The following is a 21,959-nucleotide window of genomic DNA, read 5'->3' on the forward strand; positions in this document are numbered from 1 at the left end:
AAAAGAAAAAAAGCACAAATGAGAGAGCATGAGAGACAGAAACAGTGGTCTCTTATGATTTAAATTTGGAAGTTATGTATGGTCACTTCTGTCATACGCTACTTATTGGTCATACAAACCAAAGTCTGGTAAATGTAGGAGGGACCTCACAAGGCTGTGAGTGCTGGAGGATGGGGATCATTGGAGGCTGGCTACCACAGCCACATGCAGAATACTCTCTCTTTCAAAGCCCCCACAAGTCTCATCCCATTATAGTATCCAGCTCATATCACAGAATCTCATACAAATTGGTTTCAGATACATTGATGCTGCTCAGATGTAGTACCTTAGGTACAGCTTCTCAAATTTCTCTCAACCTGTTAAGCTAAAGAGAAATATCTACCCCCTCCCTCACATACCCAGTATACTATACTGCGTAAGGCTTAGGATAATCCTATAAAGCATTCCCCATTCAAAGCAGGAGGCAAAAGGTAGGGGATGGTAGACACCAGAGGGTCCCAGTCCAAAGCGTTTTTGAAATCCTGTCACACAAATTGTGGTGGTTTCTCGGTTGGATGTCAGTTCCTGAGGATAATTCACGTAAGACTCTCAGCTTTGCTCCTTGGGCATTTGGCTTTGCTCTCTTCTCATCCTTTGTTTTTTCATGAAAGGTAGAATGTGTTTATTACGGAGTTTTCTTACCTGGCTTTCTGTCAACAGTTTGGGACTCTGAAGACCTTGTTACATTTTGTATTGTCTCTCGTCGCTTGTTCAAGCTGGCTGTGTTTCAGAATATGTAATTCTTTTAAAAACTTTGTGGGTCTTCTATGTATTTTATTGAGGTCTACTTAATTAGTTGAACACCACAGCCATACATATCTAAGAGAAGCCTTTTACTACCCTGAGCTGCTGCTGAGAGACCACACCCTAAAAAAGCATTATTGTTTGAGAGAATCTGAGTTCTCTTTACCAGGCCTTTTATCTGGAACAGTCTTTGATCTTTCTGAGGTTTTAACAAAAGATTTTATAGTCACTCCCTCCATTTAGTTTTAGACCATGTTTTCCTGTTAGTGCCCTGGATTTGATCTTGGCTCAGAGTCCTAAATTTCAGTGTTTGCATCCTGGAGAAGCTGCACATTTTCAAAACCATCAAGTCCTGTCTCTTCTTTAACAGTTCTTCATTTAGTGTATTTTTTGTCATTTTTTTACTGTATAAAGCAGAAAAACAAGTTAACACTTTCAGCTCTCAGTTTAAAATCTCCTTAGCTAAATCACCCAGTTTATTAGGTAAATTTTCTACTTTTCACATAACTAAAGATAATAGTGTTAGTAAATTTTCTGCCCCTTCCTCTAACATCTGCCTCACTTTTCTGCCCTCATCTGTAGCCTTAAGAAGCACCATGAAGCTTTTATTAACAGTTTCTTCACTAATACTATCTTCAGAGGCCATGGTCTAGTTCCAAAGCCATTGCAACATTTTAGGTTTTTGTTATACAGTGAGGACTCAGTACCGACGTAGGTGTATGTAGGCTGCATAAATACTTATCCAAACCCTAGCAGCTTAAAACAAATAATCTGACCTACCTTTTCTCAGGATCAGGAATCTAGGAGTAGCTTTTTTAGGTGATTGTGGCTCGGTATCTGCAGAAAGCTGTTCAGAGTTGCAGTCATCTCAACTGGAAAGTCGGCTTCCGGGCTCACTTATGTTGGCTGCAGTCTTCTGTTCCTCATCACATGGGCCTCTCCATTTACTACCTGTTTGTCCTCACAGTCTTGACATCTGCCTTCCCCAGAGCAAATGATGCAATATTTCTATGAGTGTGCTCATGTCAGGAGAGTGCCTAAGACAAGCTGCAGTCTTGTATAACCTAATCTTGGAAATGATCCACCGTCATCTCTGCTGTAGGCTACCAGAAACACTGTGCTCAACCAACTGAAATACTTACTGTACTTAATATTCTCTTAGTTGTTCAGTTCTGCCTTTGCTTACACTGTCCCTCTTTTCTTTCCATGGGTTCACTCAACAAACTCTTATTTGCTATCAGCTTTGATGAAGCCTTTCTTGACATACCTTCCCAAGCCCTGTCATATAAAACCTGAACTTGTAGAAAATAAATTCACTCCTTTGATTATTTCTTATACTGAAAGCCCTTTGAAAGCAGAAACATAGTTGTATCTTAAACACTTAATATTGTTCTGGCACAAATGTTTCTTAATGTGTAAGTGTTCTGAGAAAATCTAGGTATTTCACAATTTTTTTGTGTTCTAAAATGGTAATCAGATACCTCTTTTAACTGTCTTTGAGCTTTTGGTGTGAGGCCAATGAAGTAGGGTTTAAGCTATAATTTTTGTGTATTTTTATAAGATTAGGAAGGACGTGAGACATTCTAATAATTACACCAAAAGTTTAAGCCAGAGCAAATGTCATGACCTTTCCAAAAATAGGTTTTGTGAAACACTGTGCTAAAAGTATTTACTTTATATTGTGTTGATTTATCAACTATTTGTAAACTTACAAAGTATAATGATAAATATGGGCTCTATAGACATGCCTTTTCCTTCAAGGGGCTTATAATTCATATGGTAAATAAACTATGAGGCAGTCTTTTTAACTCCTTGTTGTAAAGATCAGAAATATCTATTTTTACTTTGGGTAGTTTATCACTCAGAATCTAATAAAACTGTGGAAACCAACTTCTAACATTAATTTCCTGAAAAGTTATTTTTCCCCTATTTGAAGTAAATATAAGTAAAATCATGTAAGATCAAAATCAATCATTTTACTCTAATTTAGTGTTTACATTGAAATGCCTTTTCTCTGATCTGAAAGTCTTTTGTAACCAAGGTTTTGGTTGCAAATACCACTTTATTACCTTCTTTGAAGTTTCCTTTTTCTGTACTGTAGTGACATCTTGAACTATATATGAGAATTCTGTATGAATTTTTGCCCTTGGTGAATTTTTCCTTTGCAATGCAGTTCCAATAAAATAAGAGCAGTCTTTTTTTTTGGTATATTGGTAGATATCATAGAATCAACTCCACAAAAATATGTTCTTTTGTCTTGAGTTTTTCTGTGCACTAAAAACATCTATTGAATTGTGGGGTTTTTTTGTTAGAACTTTTGTGTTGTGATTTTGTAGAATACAGTTTAAGAAATTCCTCCTAACTTTTGCAGTGATGAAACATTTTCTTGGCTTTTTTTTTTGAAGATGGGACAGAGTAAAGAAATGTTTGGTAGGATTAACATTCTACCCTGGTCTTTATATTTTTAGGGTTGGGTTGTTTCATATAGAATTTCTCAGTTGAACCTCGGTTCTTGTTCATATCTAGAAGTATTAGGAAGGATTCCTAATGCTTTGTATCACTAGGAAGAAACCAATTAAATAACCATAATGTTCCTTTATTTCTGCCCAACTACCTTAAATCCTTCCTGGAATAAATCTTAAGTTTGAATATAAAGCATCTGTAATTTTTGAGATTTAGATCTAGAAAATTTTCACTAAATAGCCTGCCTTATCATTTGGGAAATAATGGAATATAATCTAATGTTGACTATATGAAGTGGCGTGAAACAAGATGACCACTCATTCCTAGTGTATGTGCATCTTCTAAACATATTGCTGGGGCCCGTTAGAGAGGCATCCTTATGATATAAATATGTTATGCTACCCATAACATCTTGGTGTTATGCTGTCTTTTCACTCAGTTTAATGCATTCAGATTCACTATGAATTACAGTGGAGAAGTTAGAGAATCGGGTTTAAAGTTCAGATAGGCTAGCAAGAGCATAAAATACCCTGAATAAAATTCTTAAGTTGTTCATATGTTATCGTCTCCATTGCTACTTCCCTAATTCAAAGTACTGTCATCTCTTGCTAGATTTGAGTACCTTCCTAACAAGTCTTCCCAAGACTGCAATTACTGCCTTCCCCAATATTAACAAAACCAATGGTCCTTTGCAAACTGAAATCTCGTTGTGTCACTTCCTGCTGAAAACCTGTAAAGAGCTCCCATTGCTCGCTCTTAGAGTGGCTTATATGTTAGGCCTTATGTAATCTGGCCCCTACCTCCTTTTAGTTCCTCCAAAGCCTTCCAGGTCCCACCATCCACAGGATAATTTCTCATTTTTTTGCCATGTACTGATGAATTATTTCTCTACAGGTTGGTATAGTAATCTCCCACAGATCCCTCAGATCACAGCTCCAGGTCACGTCCTTAGTTATCTACCCATTTAGATTTAGGTCTGTTACATGCTCCCATAACATATCTTTTTTAGCAATTACTGTTATAAACTTCCATTTCATTTATGTGATTATTTGATTAATCTTTACCATATGACTCTTAGCTCCAAGTACTTTTAGCATTGGAGCTTAATGCCTTCAATATTTGTTGAATGAAAGGCTGGATTGGCCTATTGTTAATTTATTCATGTGTTTCTAATTCAGTCTATCCCAGAGTTGGTGTTTAGAGATTAGCAGCATAAATCCCATTGTAATTTAGAATTACATGAGGGTAATGATGTTTCCATTCTACCATATGGTTACTATGTGACTAGACAAGTCATAAAACTACTTAGACCTTACTTTTATCATTTGTAGAAGGAACTGGAACTAGTTGATCTCTAAGCTTGCTCTGACTCAGATATTCAGTGATGCTAATGGTTTCCCCTTCATCATCAGAACAAAGATTTTATTGATTTATTTGAGAAAGAGCACGAGTGCACAAGTGGGGGGAGGGGCACAGGAAGAGGGGCAAGCAGACTCACCACTGAGCGCAGAACCCATAATGGGGCTTAATCCCAGGACCCTGAGATCATGACCTGAGCCCAGGTCAGACACTTAACCAACTGAGCCACCCAGGTGCCCCCAAAGATTGATTTCTGATTTCATTGTCCATTGGGTTGATTTGGAGGTTCTGTTCTACATGACCCCACTCCAGGATTCAACTGACAGAGCAGCCTCTATCCTGAACTTTGCTGGACACTGTAAAAGAGGAAAGAACTCTGAAAGATCTCTTACCTTGTATCAGTTTTTCAAATACTCTGGCCAGTAATTACATGTGACCTAGGTTTACAGCTCGTTGGCCAGAATGAGCCACATGGTTGCACCTAACTATGAAGGGACCAGGAGGTACAATCCTATCATATGTCCAGAAGGCAAAGAAAAAAAAATATTTGGCAAACAGCACTAACGACAGATCTGCCCTTCTGGTCAACCAAAGATTGGAATCACTGTCTTTACTGCAAAATACACTCATCTCCTCCCCAGTGAACCCATCCCCAAAGTCCCAGGTAAACAGCATCAAGCTTGAAGTATTAGAATTTCCAGGTGATACACATAATTCTCTCTACACATAATTCTCATTCGTTTGGCTGTGTTTCCTCTTGATCTGGAGATCTGTAAATGAAAATACTGTCTGTACCACCACCTGCTACCCCGATACCGCTGTATACGTTGGAATAACAGGGCTATGATAACCACAGTAGACACTCCCATTTGGATAATGGAAGATTGAGGGAAATACAGCACTCCCTAATCCATAGTAACCAAAAATCCCACCAGGCTGACTTTATAAGGGTCCCCTTCCCCTGGATATGGGGAATATTTTTGTTTAGGTACTAAATTTTCTCTCCCGGAGGGTCTCCCCAGTCCATTGTTTTGTGGTTCTTGACATTCTTTCATTCTCCATCATTTTCCTTAGCTTCATCTGAGCTAGGTATTGGCCTTTGGGGAGCTAATGCAAGTTATTTTTAAATCAGATTTTAATCTGGGCTTTTGATTTTTGATTGTCAGCAGCACAACTTTGTAGGCTTCTAATGTGTTTCCATTTAGCTCCGTATGCCGGTAGCCTATATTCATAGTTCTTTATCAGATGTCAGTCTCCTAATTGCTAGTAGCATAAACCTATTAACTTTTGCTGGAAAGCTACACTCTTAGTGTCTTCTCTCCTTCTCCTGTGAGCATTTTGTTCAACTGAAAGCACTAACACAGTTTTAAATTGTGTCTCTGCTTTTGAGACTCTAATCCATTCACATGTTTTATTTTAAGTATCATGGCCCTACTCTGATTTCAACCTTACCCTCAAGGTTGATTACTCTTCCTTTGTTAGCCAAAGGCCTTCTTGATTTTTACACTTATGGCTGGGGTTGAGAAGAATTCTTCAAAGGCAACAAGTCCCTAAATTTTTGGACTCTTCCTTTTCATTCCTGCTTACCAACTAATCAGTTTTAAAAATGTGTCTCTTAAAAATCTTTTTTTTTTAAAGATTTTATTTATTTATTTGAGAGAGAGAATGAGAGAGAGAGAAAGGTCAGAGGGAGAAGCAGACTCCCTGCTGAGCAGGGAGCCCGATGTGGGACTCGATCCCGGGACTCCAGGATCATGACCTGAGCTGAAGGCAGTCGCTTAACCAACTGAGCCACCCAGGCACCCTAAAAATGTGTTTCTTATAATACCAAACACAGAACAACCAACACACCATTTTAATGTTCAGGGTTTTTTTAAACCTCTTCTAGAGCTGCAGGTTTATTAAGTACATTATTTGCTTTTCAAGCTATCATAACTGACTTTTACCAAGTATTTTGTACTGCCTAATACGGATTACCAGCCTTCCATACTCTGAGAAGTTTCTTTGCTGCTTGGCCCCCAAACTACTGGCCTATATTTTAGCCTTTGTGTTATAACAGTATCCCACTTCTGGAACCAGTTTATGTCATTCAGGATCGACTAGGTTATGATGTGATAACAAACAAGTTTAAAAGTTTGTTTCTTGTTTAACAACATTTTTTCATGGATCAGCTGGGGAACCAGGCAGATTGTAGCAGTCAACAACTCAAGAATGGTGGCAGGTGGAAGGAAATTTCAAATTTTCACCAGCAATTAAATACCCTGGCCTAGAAATAATAAGTTGCTTTGAATCACAACTCGTTGACCAGGATTAGTCACCTAGCCCCACCAGCCACAGGAGAGCCAGAAAACGCAGTATTATTGTGTGTCTGGAAGGCAGCCAGGAATAATTTGATGAGCAGAACTAAAGGCTATCTATTACACTTTCAGTATTTATCTTTTTGTATTGGGAGAAGAAGATGAAGAAAGGGGGATATTTGAGGACATTTGTGAAGACAGATAAAAAGTACAACGTCAGGGGCCCCTGGGTGGCTCAGTCGGTTAAAGCGGTTAAGCGGCTGACTTGATTTCAGCTCAGGTTATGATCCCAGGGTTCTGGGGTCAAGCCCCGGGTCAGGCTCTAGGCTCAGCAGGGAGTCTTTTTAGAGATTCTCTCTCTCTCCCTCTGCCCCTCCCCCTGCTTGTTCGCTCTCTGTAAAATAAATAAAGCTTTTTTTTTTTTCTGTAAAGTATACCTTCAGTAAGCCATATTTTATCTCTTCTGAACTTAAGATTTTTAACCTATCCTTCACTCCATTTAAATAGTAACTTTTGCATTCTGACCATGGTTTGGTCAGATTATAATATAAATATCTCACTTACCTAAGATGTTTATTTTGGTCATCATCATCAGATTGAAAAAAACATAAATTCCTAATTAAGTCAGGTGTCTAATACAAGCCCTCTGCTACCATTTATTACTGGAAAATTGATTTGCCTTTATGGGGTTAAAAAAAGATGACAGACAGTGTCTGCCACAGTTTACTTCTTTAAAATGAGATCATGGAAGTATATTGCTTACTCTTGTTTAGGTGTAGTAGAATCAGCCTTTCATTCTGACCAAATTTAATGCAGCTCCTAAGATGATACAAACTTTTTAGCATGATTTACTTAATACTTTTGTAGGAAACTTGTCTTAAATATTATCTGGAAGCTTTATTTAGTTATTTCATCTCTTTCTGCTATGAAATAGAATTTGTGTAATGTTTCTATGAACCTAAAGACCTTTGCAAGAAAGAATAGAATTTTCCTTCTCTTATGGCCATAAATACCAACTAAATAGAGATAATAATTTAAATGTGTTAGGATTAAATCTAAAACTGCTATAGGTATGTTTATTCAAGTTTTGCAACCTTTTGCCCTTCCTCCCCAAATAAAAGTTCTGCATTTTTCTCTCATTTCCATGGGAAAGAGGAAACCAGATTTATTTGAGGTAGCATTAAATTAGTTTAAAAATGTTCCAGTGAGTTATCTCATATCCATTGTGGGGTAAAGTGTATGGTAAAAGTAATCTTTGAAATGAATTACTGCCATTAATTTAACTTGATCAGGAAAGCTGGGAAGACAGGGCTTCCTTATGACTGCAGTGCATGTTTCTTTTTTCCTTTTGTACTTTAAAGTGTATAGAGGACCTCATTCTTCTGCAAAAGCTAAAAAAGTGAGTGTGGTCACTATAGTATGGTGCCTGAATTTGTCATTTATTTTTGGCTTTAAAGTGAGTGAGATTTTACTGTCTTTAGAGGTTAGGATTGTTTTAACAGTGACAGTTTGCCAATAAAAATTGAGATTTAAAATGTCCCCGTTTGGGGCACGGAGGTGGCTCAGTTGGTTAAGGATCAGACTCTTGATCTGAGTGAGTGAGATTTTACTGTCTTTAGAGGTTAGGATTGTTTTAACAGTGACAGTTTGCCAATAAAAATTGAGATTTAAAATGTCCCCGTTTGGGGCACGGAGGTGGCTCAGTTGGTTAAGGATCAGACTCTTGATCTCAGCTCAGGTTTCAATCTCAGGGTTGTGAGTTCAAAGCCTGGCATTGGGCTCCTTGCTGGGCTTGGAGCCTACTAAAATAAAGTAAAAGTATTTTCATTTATAGGATTAGTAGGAGAAAGTATATCATTTAAGAAAACAAGGTAAGTTTGGACTTAATAACTTACTGATCCAAATAAAGCTACAGTAAAGCAATTTCTGTTAGTAATATAGACCAAAATTGAAATTGCTGTTACAATAATAATACACCACCACTTTATAGAGGTAATCTCACTCCTCAATGCAACCTTTATAAATTAGGTAGCATTTTCTGCCCTTTACTAATAAGGAAAAAAGGTTAAGTTGGTATCATTATTTATATTATGAAAAACTAATAAAAGTATGTGCTAGGTGTATGCTAAGAGGTTACCTGCATTTCTTATCTCATTTACCTTTATAATAGCAGTTACCTCATTTTACTAATAAGAAAATTTAGGTTTAGAGAAGTTAAGTCACAATGAAGTGGCAGAATTGGAATTCCAGTACGGGTTTCTGACATCAGAGTGTGTGCTTTTAGGTAGTATACCTTGTATATCTCTTCCTATTTGATAAAGAGTATTCTAATAAAAATAAAAATCAGAAATCTTATTTCCATACAATATGTTTTATAACTTACAAGGAGATAATCTGTGGCACAAAATAGCATTAAATGAATTAGAGTAACTTGAGATTATAAAATATTTATTTTCATCTAACAATGTGTCAGTTTAAATAAAGGGGGAGTAAGTTTGAGTAAGTGAAGGATACAGACATATAATTAAACAAGAAAGTTTTGAGACTATCAGAGCTCCTTTTATTTTTTAGCCGCTACAGAAGACCACACCTTCAGAAATTACACTGGGAGTTTTGTGGTTTTGGTGAAATCAAGGGACTTGGTGTTAGTTAAGGAAGAAAATTTTATGTGATTAGTTTTAGTGTATTATGAACTATGATTTCTTCCTATATTAGCCACGTTCTAATGTTTTCCACAGTTACCTTAAACATGCACAAATCTTAGCATTCGTACAAACCCTGAAAGTTTATATTTTTGTTGGGTAAAACAAAATATTAATAAGAAGAGTGTAACAGCTAAGTCTTGATTGCTACATTGACTGGCAGGAAAATACAGTAGATAAATCTGTTACTTTTGATGAAAGAACAGGGAATGATCAAATTTAGTCTAACTTGAGACTGTTTCAATCTGTTATTATGTAGCTCCTTATCTCTCTTGGGTGGTAAATCATTTAGTATCCTTTTGACTTATTTTGTGGTAGATTATATAATTGTACCTAAATAAAGTACTTTAAAGCCAAAATGAATTCCTTCTTAATTTGCTTTTAATTCAAAGCTGATTCTCTTCATAGAGGGAAATGCCTATTACTATTTAGTTCTGTAAAAAGAAGACTATTTTGTTTTTACATTTGGTAAATGTGGTGCCAAAGGTATAAGCGAAGTCTTGGAAGTCCAGAGGAAGAAGTACAAATTTTAATGTATTTCTTCTGTCTAATTCAGCAAGATAAAACAATACTTAATAAAGTGAAACATAACTTTACTCTTTACTGTAGACCTCTATATATGTAGGCATTATAGACGATTAAAAGTAGTTAGTTACACAGGAAACATAGGTACATGGTCTTGGTTCTCCTAGGACTTAATCTTCCGCAGCTCCAATTTTCATATACACAGTGCCTGGGTATTACCAGAGTTAAGCTTTTTGAGCAATGACTTAGTAAAGCACTCCAAAGAGAATCCTGTAAGAGAAGTTAGGAAATCGCTGTTACTTCCTCAACTTACCTGGTTGTAACTTTCCACTGATCCTTGTAGCCATGATGCTGTTGTTCATGTCTTCAGCTGTTTAAAGTCCTTTCTGCTTCTCTCTTAGTATTGAGTTCTCCCCTGAGTACCAACCAGAGCTCAGCCATACATGGGGAAGGCAAAAGAAGACAAGAAGGAGGAATTAAGCCATAGTAGAAAGACCATAGGGTTCTGGAGTCGGATCTCAATCCAAATCCTACTTCTACCACTTCGGGAAAGTGACTTAATCTTACTGAGCTTCACTTTCCCTGTAAAATAGGTATAATAATACATCTTATGAATGGAGATGATGTATCTAATATAGGGTCTGAACATAATACAATTTTACATAATAAACTTACTTCCCTCTTCTCTCTGTCATTTTCACCATGTAAATAGTAGAGCATGCTTTCATGTCTGTCAGTGACCCACCTTACCACAACCCAACTGCTGAATCTTCAAAAGTAAACAGCGTAAATAACTGTATCCATATCAGGATTCTCCAAACTTTGCATAAGAGTCAGATAGTAAATATTTTAGGCTTTGCAGGCCTTACAGTCTGTCACAACTACTCAGCTCTGCTATTGTAGGGCATAAGCAGCATGGACAATATGTAAATGAATTGAGTGTGGCTATGTTCTACGAAAACTGTTTACAAAAGCAGATGGGGAGCTGGATTTGCCCCCCGCCAGGCTGTAGTTTGCCAACCACTAATCTGTATTACTGTCCATAAAAGGGAGTTCTGTTGTCAGATTTTGTAGTCTAAAAACAGCCCCCCGTTTTTAAAAATAAACTTATGAAAAACACCTCAGTATGAACTGAACAGTGGAGTCATAAGGTTATGTTTCCCAAAATTGATAGACTCTATTATTGTAAAAGAGAATGATTTTTATAGCCATGGTTTTACATTATAACTTTAATGCTTATCATAGTTTTTAGTCCTGAAAATTAAAGGCTGGGTCCCACCAAACATTAGATGAATCACACTAACGGTGGTCAATGAATAGTTAGGGCATGTTGACTTCTGTATTACTGATTTGGAAAATCTGGTGCATTTTTTTTTTAAAGATTTTATTTATTTATTCATGAGAGACAGAGGGAGAGAAGCAGAGGGAGAAGCAGGCTCCCAAGGAGAAGGGAGCCCGATGCGGGACTCGATCCCAGGACCCTGGGATCATGACCTGAGCCGAAGGCAGACATTTAACCATCTGAGCCACCCAGGCGCCCCAGTCTGGTGCATTTTAGTATGTGTAAAATCTATGAGGATTATTCTGTAAAGAAACTATTCGACATTGCTTATCCCTGTCTATGCATTTCCTAAAATCACAGAAATCTTCACGTAACACTTGGTATCTCTACAACTATTCAGAAGACAGTATTGTGATAATATCTAGTTTAGGTAAGGAAATTCAGAGCCAGAAAACTTTCACTGACTTACAGAGATCAGAGATTGTGCAGTTACTTGGCAGTACTTCTAGAAGAAGTACTTCCATCTCTCCCTCTTGCTTTCAGGGAGTCTTTTTTTTTTTTCTTTTTACTGTTTAACAAAAAAAGAAACTACTTGGAAATAATTTCAAGCTTGCAAAAAGTTTGCAAGAAAAAGAACAGTACAGCCATGCATATCTATTGTTAACATTTTGCCCAGTTTGCTTTATTGTTTTCTTTACACACTCCTATTATACACAAACACATGTACACACACACACACGTATTTTTCCAAACCATTTAAGAGTAAGTTGCCTACATTATGGCCCTTTATTCCTAAATATTTCAGCGGATGTTTAATCTTTTATGACGCAGACAGTTTGGAAGATTATGGTCCCTTTGATATTTTTTTTTAAAGATTTTATTTATTAGAGAATGAGAGAGAAAGAAAGCACATGAGATGGGGGGAGGGTCAGAGGGAGAAGCAGACTCCTCGCCGAGCAGGGAGCCCGATGCGGGACTTGATCCAGGGACTCCAGGATCATGACCTGAGCCGAAGGCAGTCGCTTAACCAACTGAGCCACCCAGGTGCCCCTGATACTTTTTTTTAATAGAGGACCCCATTTTGAGTTTGATGTTTTCTCAGTTAGATTCAGGTTTTGCACTCCCAGGTAGAATTTTACATAAAGGATGTTGTAGTCTCATAGTATCACATCCTGAGGCACATAATTTTTCTGCCCCTGATTGGTAATGTTAGTTTTGATAACCCAGTCAAGGTGTGGGCCGATTTCTCCACTGTATAGTTACTAGTTTTCCCTTGTAACTAATAGGCAATATATGGGGATTCTACATCCTTTTGAGAATTAATATAGTGAAGTCGTTTAGAGTTCATACTAGGAGCACCTGGTTGAAGCAAGCGTCTGCCTTCGGCTCAGGTCATGATCTCTGGTCCTGGTATCCAGTCTGTTTGTCCCTCGCCCTCTGCCCCTCCCCCCACTCATGCCCTGTCTCTTTTCTCTCTCTCTCTCTTTCAAATAAAATCTTAAAAAAGAGTTCATTCTAGAGTCACAGCCGGGTTTGAATCCAGCTAATTATATGAACTTTTATAGACATTTAAAAAATCACCTGTACCTGTATTCTGTTCTACCACTGTGATAGTGTTATGTAATAGTTGTAAGAGAGTTTTTGAAAGGGGTAGATATCCTAGTAGAATTATAAACAATAGAGAGAGATTTAGATGGACTTAAAGAAAGGGAACATCACATGTAGGTATTACTAGAAAGGTCTATTAGATGTCTCCTGTGGCTAGAGTGTGAAATTCAGAGTAGAAAGTGGTAAGGTGTTGGACCAAAAGAATTAGCTAGAGCTAGATCATGAAGGACCTTGTTTGCTATGCCAAGAAGTTTGAATTTCATCATGAAGGCAGTAGAGAGCCAAGGATTAAATATGAGAGCGATGGGATCCAACTTTTAGAGAGACCCTGGCAGCTGCGCTATAGAAGGTAATTGGAGAACAGTGTGATACCAGAAGTAAGGAGGCTAGTTCCTGCCTGAACTGAAGACAGTGGGATTAAAAAAAAAAAAAAAAAGCACTGAATAATTTCTAGACCTAAAATGAATGAAAAATCTATAGGTTTTGATGGCCTTGTTTGGAAATGGGGAAGTCAGAAGCAAGAGAGAGGTGGAAAAGTCAAGGCTTCTGGCTTGGGTGACTGACTGGATATATGATGGTGCGATTAATTCACTGCAACAGGTAATACTGGAGGAAGAACAGATTTGGAGAGTCAGCACATGGGGATGTTCATGTTATGTGAAGTCTATCTGTAGAACATGTAGTAAGAGGTCTTTATACATATGCCTGGAGTTTAGCAGAAATCTGGGCTAGAAAATAGGATTTTGAATCATGTCATCAGCATACAAATGGCAGTTAAAGCTATGAAAGTGGATGAAATTGCAAGAGTGAGTATGTTCAAGGGCTAAGGACTAAGTCTTGGCATAGCTTTTGTTTGTATTAGATTATATAAACATGTTTAGTTTTAGACACACTTAAATTAGATTATTCAAGCTGTTGATTTAGGGTATTAACCCCCCAAAATGAGAAACACCATTTGTATTTTATTTGACTGCATAAGTTAAAAGGCATTAAATAATGGCAAATGACTAGCTCTCCAGGATATGTTGGAGGTTTAGAAATCATCTGCAGAAAGATTATAACCAAAAAAAAAGAGCTTCTCGGGCCTCTTTAAATTTGTTAGGGAAACATTCCACTTAGATTGTCACCTGTGAGAATAGAAAGAAACTAATTTTAGTCCCTTCCCCTTCACATGCCAGTTATAACATTGGGCACATAGGCTCTTGGTAAATGCAGGACACAGCCCAAGTCTAAAGGGATGTAAGGGCTACAAATAAAGGACATGAGAAGACAAGCATCAAAATTGAATTTAATTTTGCCTAGGGCTACCTTTGACCACCATGCTACTTAGTAACTTTATGTCCTGAATATTTTGTAAGAAAAGTACTAAATTGACAACTATTTCACACTACAGAGAAGTACCAGGACTGGACTTTTTTACCTGTACCTTAGCAATCTTTTACTGTTTCATACTCTAGAAATAAAAGTAATTTCAAGATACTGAGCTTTAAGTGGGAGAACGGGTAGAGGGTGGTAATAGTCTTAGGATCTTTTACCATTTATTCCTTGTAGAAAATAATAAGTATTGAATCGTTCTTTTCCTTCCCAAATAGTCCATATCTTCAACTATTTTAACTATTCACCTTGAGTATTTTAAATACAAAAGCAGAATGTGTTCAAGTCTTAATTTTTTCTTTGCTTTTATGAAATTTAATCTTAGTTTTTTATGAATTCTGTTCCAAGCCAGTATTTGTGGACCTTAAATAACTCACTCGTTTATTCAGTAAATATTTATTGGATATTTGTGTGTGTTAGGCACAGTTCTAGACCTGAGGTAAAGCTAAGCAAAAAACAAATTCCTACCTTCATGGATCTTATCTTTTAAGTAGAGGAGACAAGACAACAAATAAAACAGTAAGTAAATTGAGTAGTCTATAAGGAGGTAAGTGCTATAGAGGAAAACAAAGCAGGGGGCAGATAAAGTGTTCTGGAGTTAAGAGAGGGGAGTGATTCCATATTTTTTGCAACATTTTGTTACGAAAATTTTCAAACATACAGTGAAGTTTCAAGAATTTGCAGTGACCGCCTATATACCCACTAGCTAGATTCTCCTATTAACATTTTACTCCACTTGCTTTATCACACATCCATCATCTCTCCATTTTTTTTTTTTTTTGGTGCATATCAAAGGAAACTGCAGATAGTACATGTTTTCCTAAATACTTCAGCATAGATGTCATTAATTATGGTTCAGTATTTACTTTTTTTTTCTTTTGAGGTAAAATTTACATGCACAGAAATTCACAAATAATTAGCTTATATTAGCTGAATTTTGACAGTTCATATACTTTCATAACCCAACCCTCATCTAGATATGGAGCATTATCACCGTCATCACTGAAAATCTCTTCATTCCCCTTTCCAATCAATCCTTGCTGCCACTCCCCAGAAACAAGTACTGTTTTGATTTTTTTCACCATAGATTATTTTTGCCTGTTTTAAAACTTCACATAAATGGACGCAAAGAATGTGGACTCTCTTGTGTAAATCTGTTTTTACCCACCTCAAAGTTTTTGGGACTTACTCATATCGCTGCATGTATTAGTAGTTCCTTTTTGTTGTAGAATAATACTCCACTGTATTAACTCTGCCCTAGTTTGTTCATCTGTCCTGTTGATGGACATCTAGGTTGTTTCCACTTTGGGACTGTTAGGAATAAAATCATATGAATGGTCTTATTCACGTCTTGTTGTGGGCTTGGGTAAATACCTGCGAGTGGGATTGCTGGGCCCTGTGGACTGTGTATGTTTGGTTTTATGAGATCTGCCGTACCTTTTTATCACTAACAGTGTATAAGAGTTCTGGTTATTCCACATCCTCACCACCATTTGATGTTATGAGCCTCGAGTTTAGCCATTCTGGGGGGTGTACAGTAGGAGAGCTGGCAAGGAATGATCTGTTAGCAAAGATGACTTTTGAACAAATACTTGAAGAAGGTGAGGGAGCATGCTATTTAAGTTTGAAAACAAAGCAAGGAATCTAGTATGCAAGAGCAGAGTGAGTGAAGAGAATCGTACACGATGCTAGAAAGGTAACAAGGAGAGGGGAATGCAAATCATGCTGGACCTCGTAAACAGTTTTAAGAACTTTGGCTTTTATTCTGAATGAGGTAAGAAATAATGGAATATTTTAAATGGAATAATGGCATGATTTGACTTGAATATTAACAGATTGGCTATTCTGTAGAAGAATGGCCAAAAATGGACGCAGGGAAACCAGTCAAAATTATTATAATAAGCCAATCAAGAATTCGGGTGTTTGGATGTAGAAAAACTACGGAGTCCTTGCTGGAGCCATGTTCCTGAATAGGCATTGATGTTTTAGTCATTAGAAAATAGGAGAGAAAGTAATTCAGCTCAGTGCTTTTCAGGTAGCAATGGAGTCTAGCTCTACATAAATAATCCGGAGGTTAAATTTCTTAAGTGACTTTTTACAAATTAGTAATCACTTACTTCCCCACAAGGAATTTTATACATTGTTGCATATAATAACCTGTTTTTAATTCCATAACCCAAAAGGTCTAAATGTGGTCTTAATTATTATGTCTAAGTGTTAAGGTCATTATTTGCTTAAATAAAACCTTAATGAATAAGTGAATATAATTTAATCTTTGTTTAGGAATTTGTACAATATAACTTTGAATAGCTCTTTTTGGTTTGCTAGTATGTATTGGATATTATAAAGTAAATAGAAATATTTTTATTTTTTATGCATTTTATTTAGACTGATACCATTTTTCTTTAATGATATTTTATAAAGTATTGAAAAATATTGTACTAGATGCTGAGCAGTTTACCAGGATAATTGCATTTAGTCCTCATCCTTAAAAAAAAATCAGAGTCCCCAAATAATACAAGAGAATACATCTTTAAAAGGAAAAAATACAAAGGTTAATTAAACACAGTGTCTACATTTTGGAGGTCAGTATATAACAAATAATTACAATTTCTAAGTAGAGACTGTAGTACTGTAGAAGCACAAATTGGGGAGCATTTCTGCTAAGGTCTCAGAGAGAGAGGAAAGATAATTTTAAACCAGACTTTGAAGAACAAGTGGGAATTTTCCATGGTGGAGTGGGGGTATGGTGAATGGTAATGTCAGCAGATGTATCCATCCATGTGAGCAGAGGCGCAGAGCAGATGTTTAAGACACATTTGCAGTAATGTCTCTTCAGATAGGTTTTATCTACACATAGCTAATGTCATTCTCACTTAATCATTAAAAATGGTGTTTTCTGATTTCTCAAATGCAAGTGACATGCCCTGTTCAGAGCCAGTTAATCCTTTCACATTAACTACCAATGCACTTAACAAAGACCATAAAAAGCCACCTGGAAGGGCAATATTTTTCTAGGGGTAAACAAAAATAACAAAGAGGAGAGTAAAAGAAAAAACATTTACTGGTGGAGAGAAGAGAGGGAAAGATGGGTAAGGGGAAAAAAACAAAAAATAATACAAATAGCTAGCAGAGTGATTTGCTGTTGCCTGATGAAGGATGCTAGGATTCTTGATCAGGTCTCTGGCTGTAAGACCCATGCCCTTTCAGTGTACTAGGCAGGCTGAAGTAACAAGAGTGAATACTTTTGGAGCCCAGTGCCATGATAGCAAGGTTCACAAAGACTTGACAGTGTGCCTCTGAACTTTAAAGATCGTTGTTCAGTCTTTTCTGATCCTCTTTTTTATTGTCCATATTGGTGCATATGGAAAACATAATTACAGTGCAAGAAGCTTTTTTAAGTTACTTGCTTAATCTTAAGTTGTAGCTCATCTAATTCCATGTTATGTAAGATCAAATATTAAAGAATTCTTTAGATTATTTAATTTTATTTACTTTGTTCCCTGTAAAACCAAACGAGAATTTATGCCTCTGTTATTTTATGAAAAATTGGAATTTTTCTTGGTGTTTTGGTGATTAATTCTTGCAATTGTGCTTAATATAAATATTCTATAATATAAAGATATTTTACCTACCCACTGTGTCAAATACGTAAGTGGTCTTCAAACACAGTTATCCCCTTTTCTTAAAACAATCTTTTAACTCCCATTGCTGCCGATGTTAGCTTAAATGTCCCTTTGCACTAGTGAAAATGATATTGTCCTTGATGTTCTTTTCTTTTACCATAGCACACTGTATCTTTTTCTTCAGAGCGCTTATCACACTGTACAGTTTATTTTTTGGACTGTTTTGTTAGTATCGGTTCTCCCTACTAGAGTGGGGAGAACCGATACTAACTCCCTCTGCAGTGTTAGGAACTATGTGTATTTTATTTACAACGTTGTGTTCCCAGTGCCAGGTACATGGTTGGCACTCAATAAATAAGGACTAAATTAATGAATGAATAAACTTAATCCTAGATATTCTGCTCCATATCTCTAGTTTTTGTTCTATACCAACATTTCCCAAACTGTATTACAAAAGTTCTCTGTGAGCTATTAATAGATACTTTCTGAAAAAATGATTCTGTGGTCATAGGCTCGAATGACTGCATCCCTGCTCTGGAACAGCCACAACTTACATTAGCATGTTAAAAGCTCTTAGAAGTCCTAAAGTTAAAAAAAAAAAATTAAGTTTAGAATCCAGCATTCTGTCTTTTTTTAACTGTCAAACTCTTTATTGGACTATTTGAAGTTATTTGAACACAGCTGGCCTATTCAATGTTGCATGTAGATTTATTCAAAAATTTCAGTGACAGATACTATCTTCAAGGAACTTCTAACTTTTTATATAATTGTAATTTAAAATTGGATTATCTTAGGTATTTAGTCCAGGCATTCAATAATTATTGAATTGAATTCAGAACTCATTCTAGTTTATTTCATTTGTTACTTGGCTTCACCATTCTCCATCTTTCTACTCAAAGCAAGAATCTCATTTTCACTTAGAATTTAGTGTTACTCTTACGTAATTTAACATTCTAGTTCCTAGAAATAGATGTATATAGTTTTGGGTTTTAAAAATACTTTCTTTACCTGGAAAGCTACAAGTGTTATTTTACTCTTGAACTAACTTAAATGGGAAAGTTTGCTGAACCAAATAAATTATGTCTTTTAGAAATTATTGATGTGTTAGAAAATCATTTCATGAAATGTACTCCTTTTTTTTTTTTTGTCAAAAAGTGTCACAAGTACATTTTAAGAAATACGGGAAATAAAATTACAAAAGAACATTTCAAAATTGTACCACCTGGAGATATCTCTTAACTTTTTGGTGTATATACTTTGATACTTTATGTATATGTCTGTGCATGAATGCATAGATACATACATATGTCATTTATTCAGCAAATATTTAAGCACTGTGCTCTGTGCCCAGCACTGTTTTAGGGTGGCTATTTAGCAATGAACGAAACAGGCAAAAATCTCTGCCTTCATGATGCTTAGATTGAGGTGAGGGGCGAGGAGGAAAGGGTGACAGCCGTGAACAAACATAGGACATGTCAGAGGATGATAAGAGCTATGAAAAAATAGGACAAGGAATAAAGGAGTATAAAGAGAAGGATTGTTTTGTATATATGCTCATCTGCTCTAACTCTTTTTTCTGAATGTGCTTATGTTCAATCGTGTCTTTCTTTTAAAAAAGAGTAATTAATACAAATATTCTGAACATCCAGTTTTCCGAGTTGTCTTTTTTACTTCATAAATTGATGGGGTTTTTTTCCATATCATTAAATATTATTCTGAACCGTTTAAAAGCTACACATACTCCATTTTATAGAATATGGTCTCTTGTCTGTATAGCAACTAGGGTGATCTTTTAAAACCTCTCAGCTAACTCTTGCTTTTAGTAAAAGGTCAGATCCTTAACATGACCAATACTCTGCATTGTTTGGTGCTAATCCCCTGAGCAGATAGCGTCTGTTCCTCTCCCCTCTCACGCACCATGCTTTAGCCATCGTGGCCTCTGTTTGGTCCCCTTCCTGTCTTAGAGTCCTCAGACATACATGGCGAGAGCGTAAATAGGAAGATATAAAGTTACAGTTATACCCCAGTTGTTGAAGAATCCTTTTTTAAGACTTAGAAGAACTTAACCATAAATGCCGTGTATTATACACATTTAGGATCCTTAGTACCCTATTCTTTAACTTTTTATTATAAGAATTTTCAAACTTAGAGAAAAGCTAAACAACTATATACTCAAACTAGACTCCAAAATTGTTAATGCTTTGCTGTATTTTTTCTTATTCTATAATAAAATATATTTTTGAACCATTTGAAAGTATGTCGTACACATCATGACACCATGTATTAAGGGGAAATCGTTTTCTTGACTGTTAAAGATAGGAGAAAATTGTGTGAAATATTTTATAAAACAAAAAACTACAAATAAGATTTTTTTTAAAGCAGTAAGTAGTCACTCTGATATTGATAAACAAAAAGTTGAGTTCACAGTTATGGAAAATGGATAAAACCATAAGGAAAAATCTTTCTACAGAACACCATTCATACTAGAGAGAATATAAATGGTAACTATTAAGCATATGGAAGACTCTAGCTTTTATAATAATGAAAGATATATATTTGCTACCATTATTGGATAGTTAGTAGGTCTCAGGTATTTTATCTTAACCACAATTCCATATGGTAGGTAACAATGTACGTTTACAGATAATAAAACATTTGGGATAAATATCTCAAGTCCTAAAGCCCTAGAGCTACTAAAACATCGCACCAACATTCAAATCCAGAGCCCTCTTGATCACCAAAGTCCATGTTCTTAATCAGCATTCTGTATTGCCTGTAAAAATCAAAATGCTTTAGAGGTCCCGCTCCACACCTAGAAAGTAATTTTCTTTATGCTTCATCTAGAAAAATAAATGAGATAGCCAGGAATATTCTGAAAAAGAATTATGAAGGAGGAATTGCCTTACTGGATAATAAAATGTCGTATGAGGCTACACTTTAAAATAAGTTAAATACTGGCATAAGAGACAGTTTGGATAGAGTAGGAAAAAGCATAGGAATACTCCCAAGTGCAAGGGAAATTTATTCTATGATACAGGTACATTTTTAATCATTAAATTATCTCTCCTTACCAAAAAAAAAGATAAACCATATTTCTCACATGTTCACCTACACAAGAAAGTATGATAGATTAATTGTTCTAAATTAGGAACAGAATGCAAATTAAGAATACATGTGCCTTGCTTCCCCACTTCCTCCTTGAGTTTGATATGTATGTGGGGCATAGGTCAAAGAAAATTTTTCTTGACATTTGAAGGAATCTGAGAATAGAAAAGGTGTGACTGACTTCCCAGCCAGAGTTTACGGAGGCACCCTGTGTCAATAGATAAGGGCCAGTAGATAGAACAACAAACTATATCAAAGTATAAGAGGGTACATTTAGCCAATAGGGAGCCCGAATCAAAGCTCAAATTGAGTTATAAAAAAAGAAAGTGGGACGCCTGGGTGGCTCAGTCGGTTAAGCATCTGCCTTCAGCTCAGGTCATGATCCCAGGGTTCTGGGGATCGAGTCCCGCATGGGGCTCCCTGCTCCGCGGGGAGCCTGCTTCTCCCTCTGCCTCTGCCTCTCTCTCTCTTGTCTCTCACGAATAAATAGATAAAATCTTTAAAAAAAAAAAAGAAAGTGTTTACACCTTAGTTTGTGAGTATACAGTTTATACCTGTTATTAAGCGTGACAAAATCATAAAGGAAAAGATTAATAAATGTGACTAATAGAACTTTCTTGCATGAAAAAAATACTCTAAACAAAATGAGAAGTCAGACTTCAGGAAAATATTAGGAAAATTTATTACATGGGGCCAATTTCCTTAATATTAAAAAGGAAATAATCTATTTAAACATCAAAGAAGAAAAGTAGCTCTTTTGAAAATGAGCAAACAGCAGCATTTAAGAAAAAAAATCGTCATTATAATAAAATTAACCTAAAATGACAAGATGGAT

The 21,959-nt window shown here is 36.2% G+C and overlaps 1 protein-coding gene across 3 annotated transcripts in view; it reads left to right on the plus strand.

The window, feature by feature from the left end:
* The window catches only part of EPC1 (enhancer of polycomb 1), a 94,253-nt gene that overhangs the window by 39,930 nt on the left and 32,364 nt on the right, over nucleotides 1–21,959 (plus strand). The gene's annotated exons all lie outside the window — the stretch shown is intronic.

Source organism: Eumetopias jubatus, unplaced genomic scaffold (genome assembly GCF_037043125.1).
Source record: "Eumetopias jubatus isolate StellerSeaLion01/CBP00866 unplaced genomic scaffold, mEumJub1_p1.0 scaffold_8, whole genome shotgun sequence".
Taxonomy (NCBI): Eukaryota; Metazoa; Chordata; class Mammalia; order Carnivora; family Otariidae; genus Eumetopias; species Eumetopias jubatus.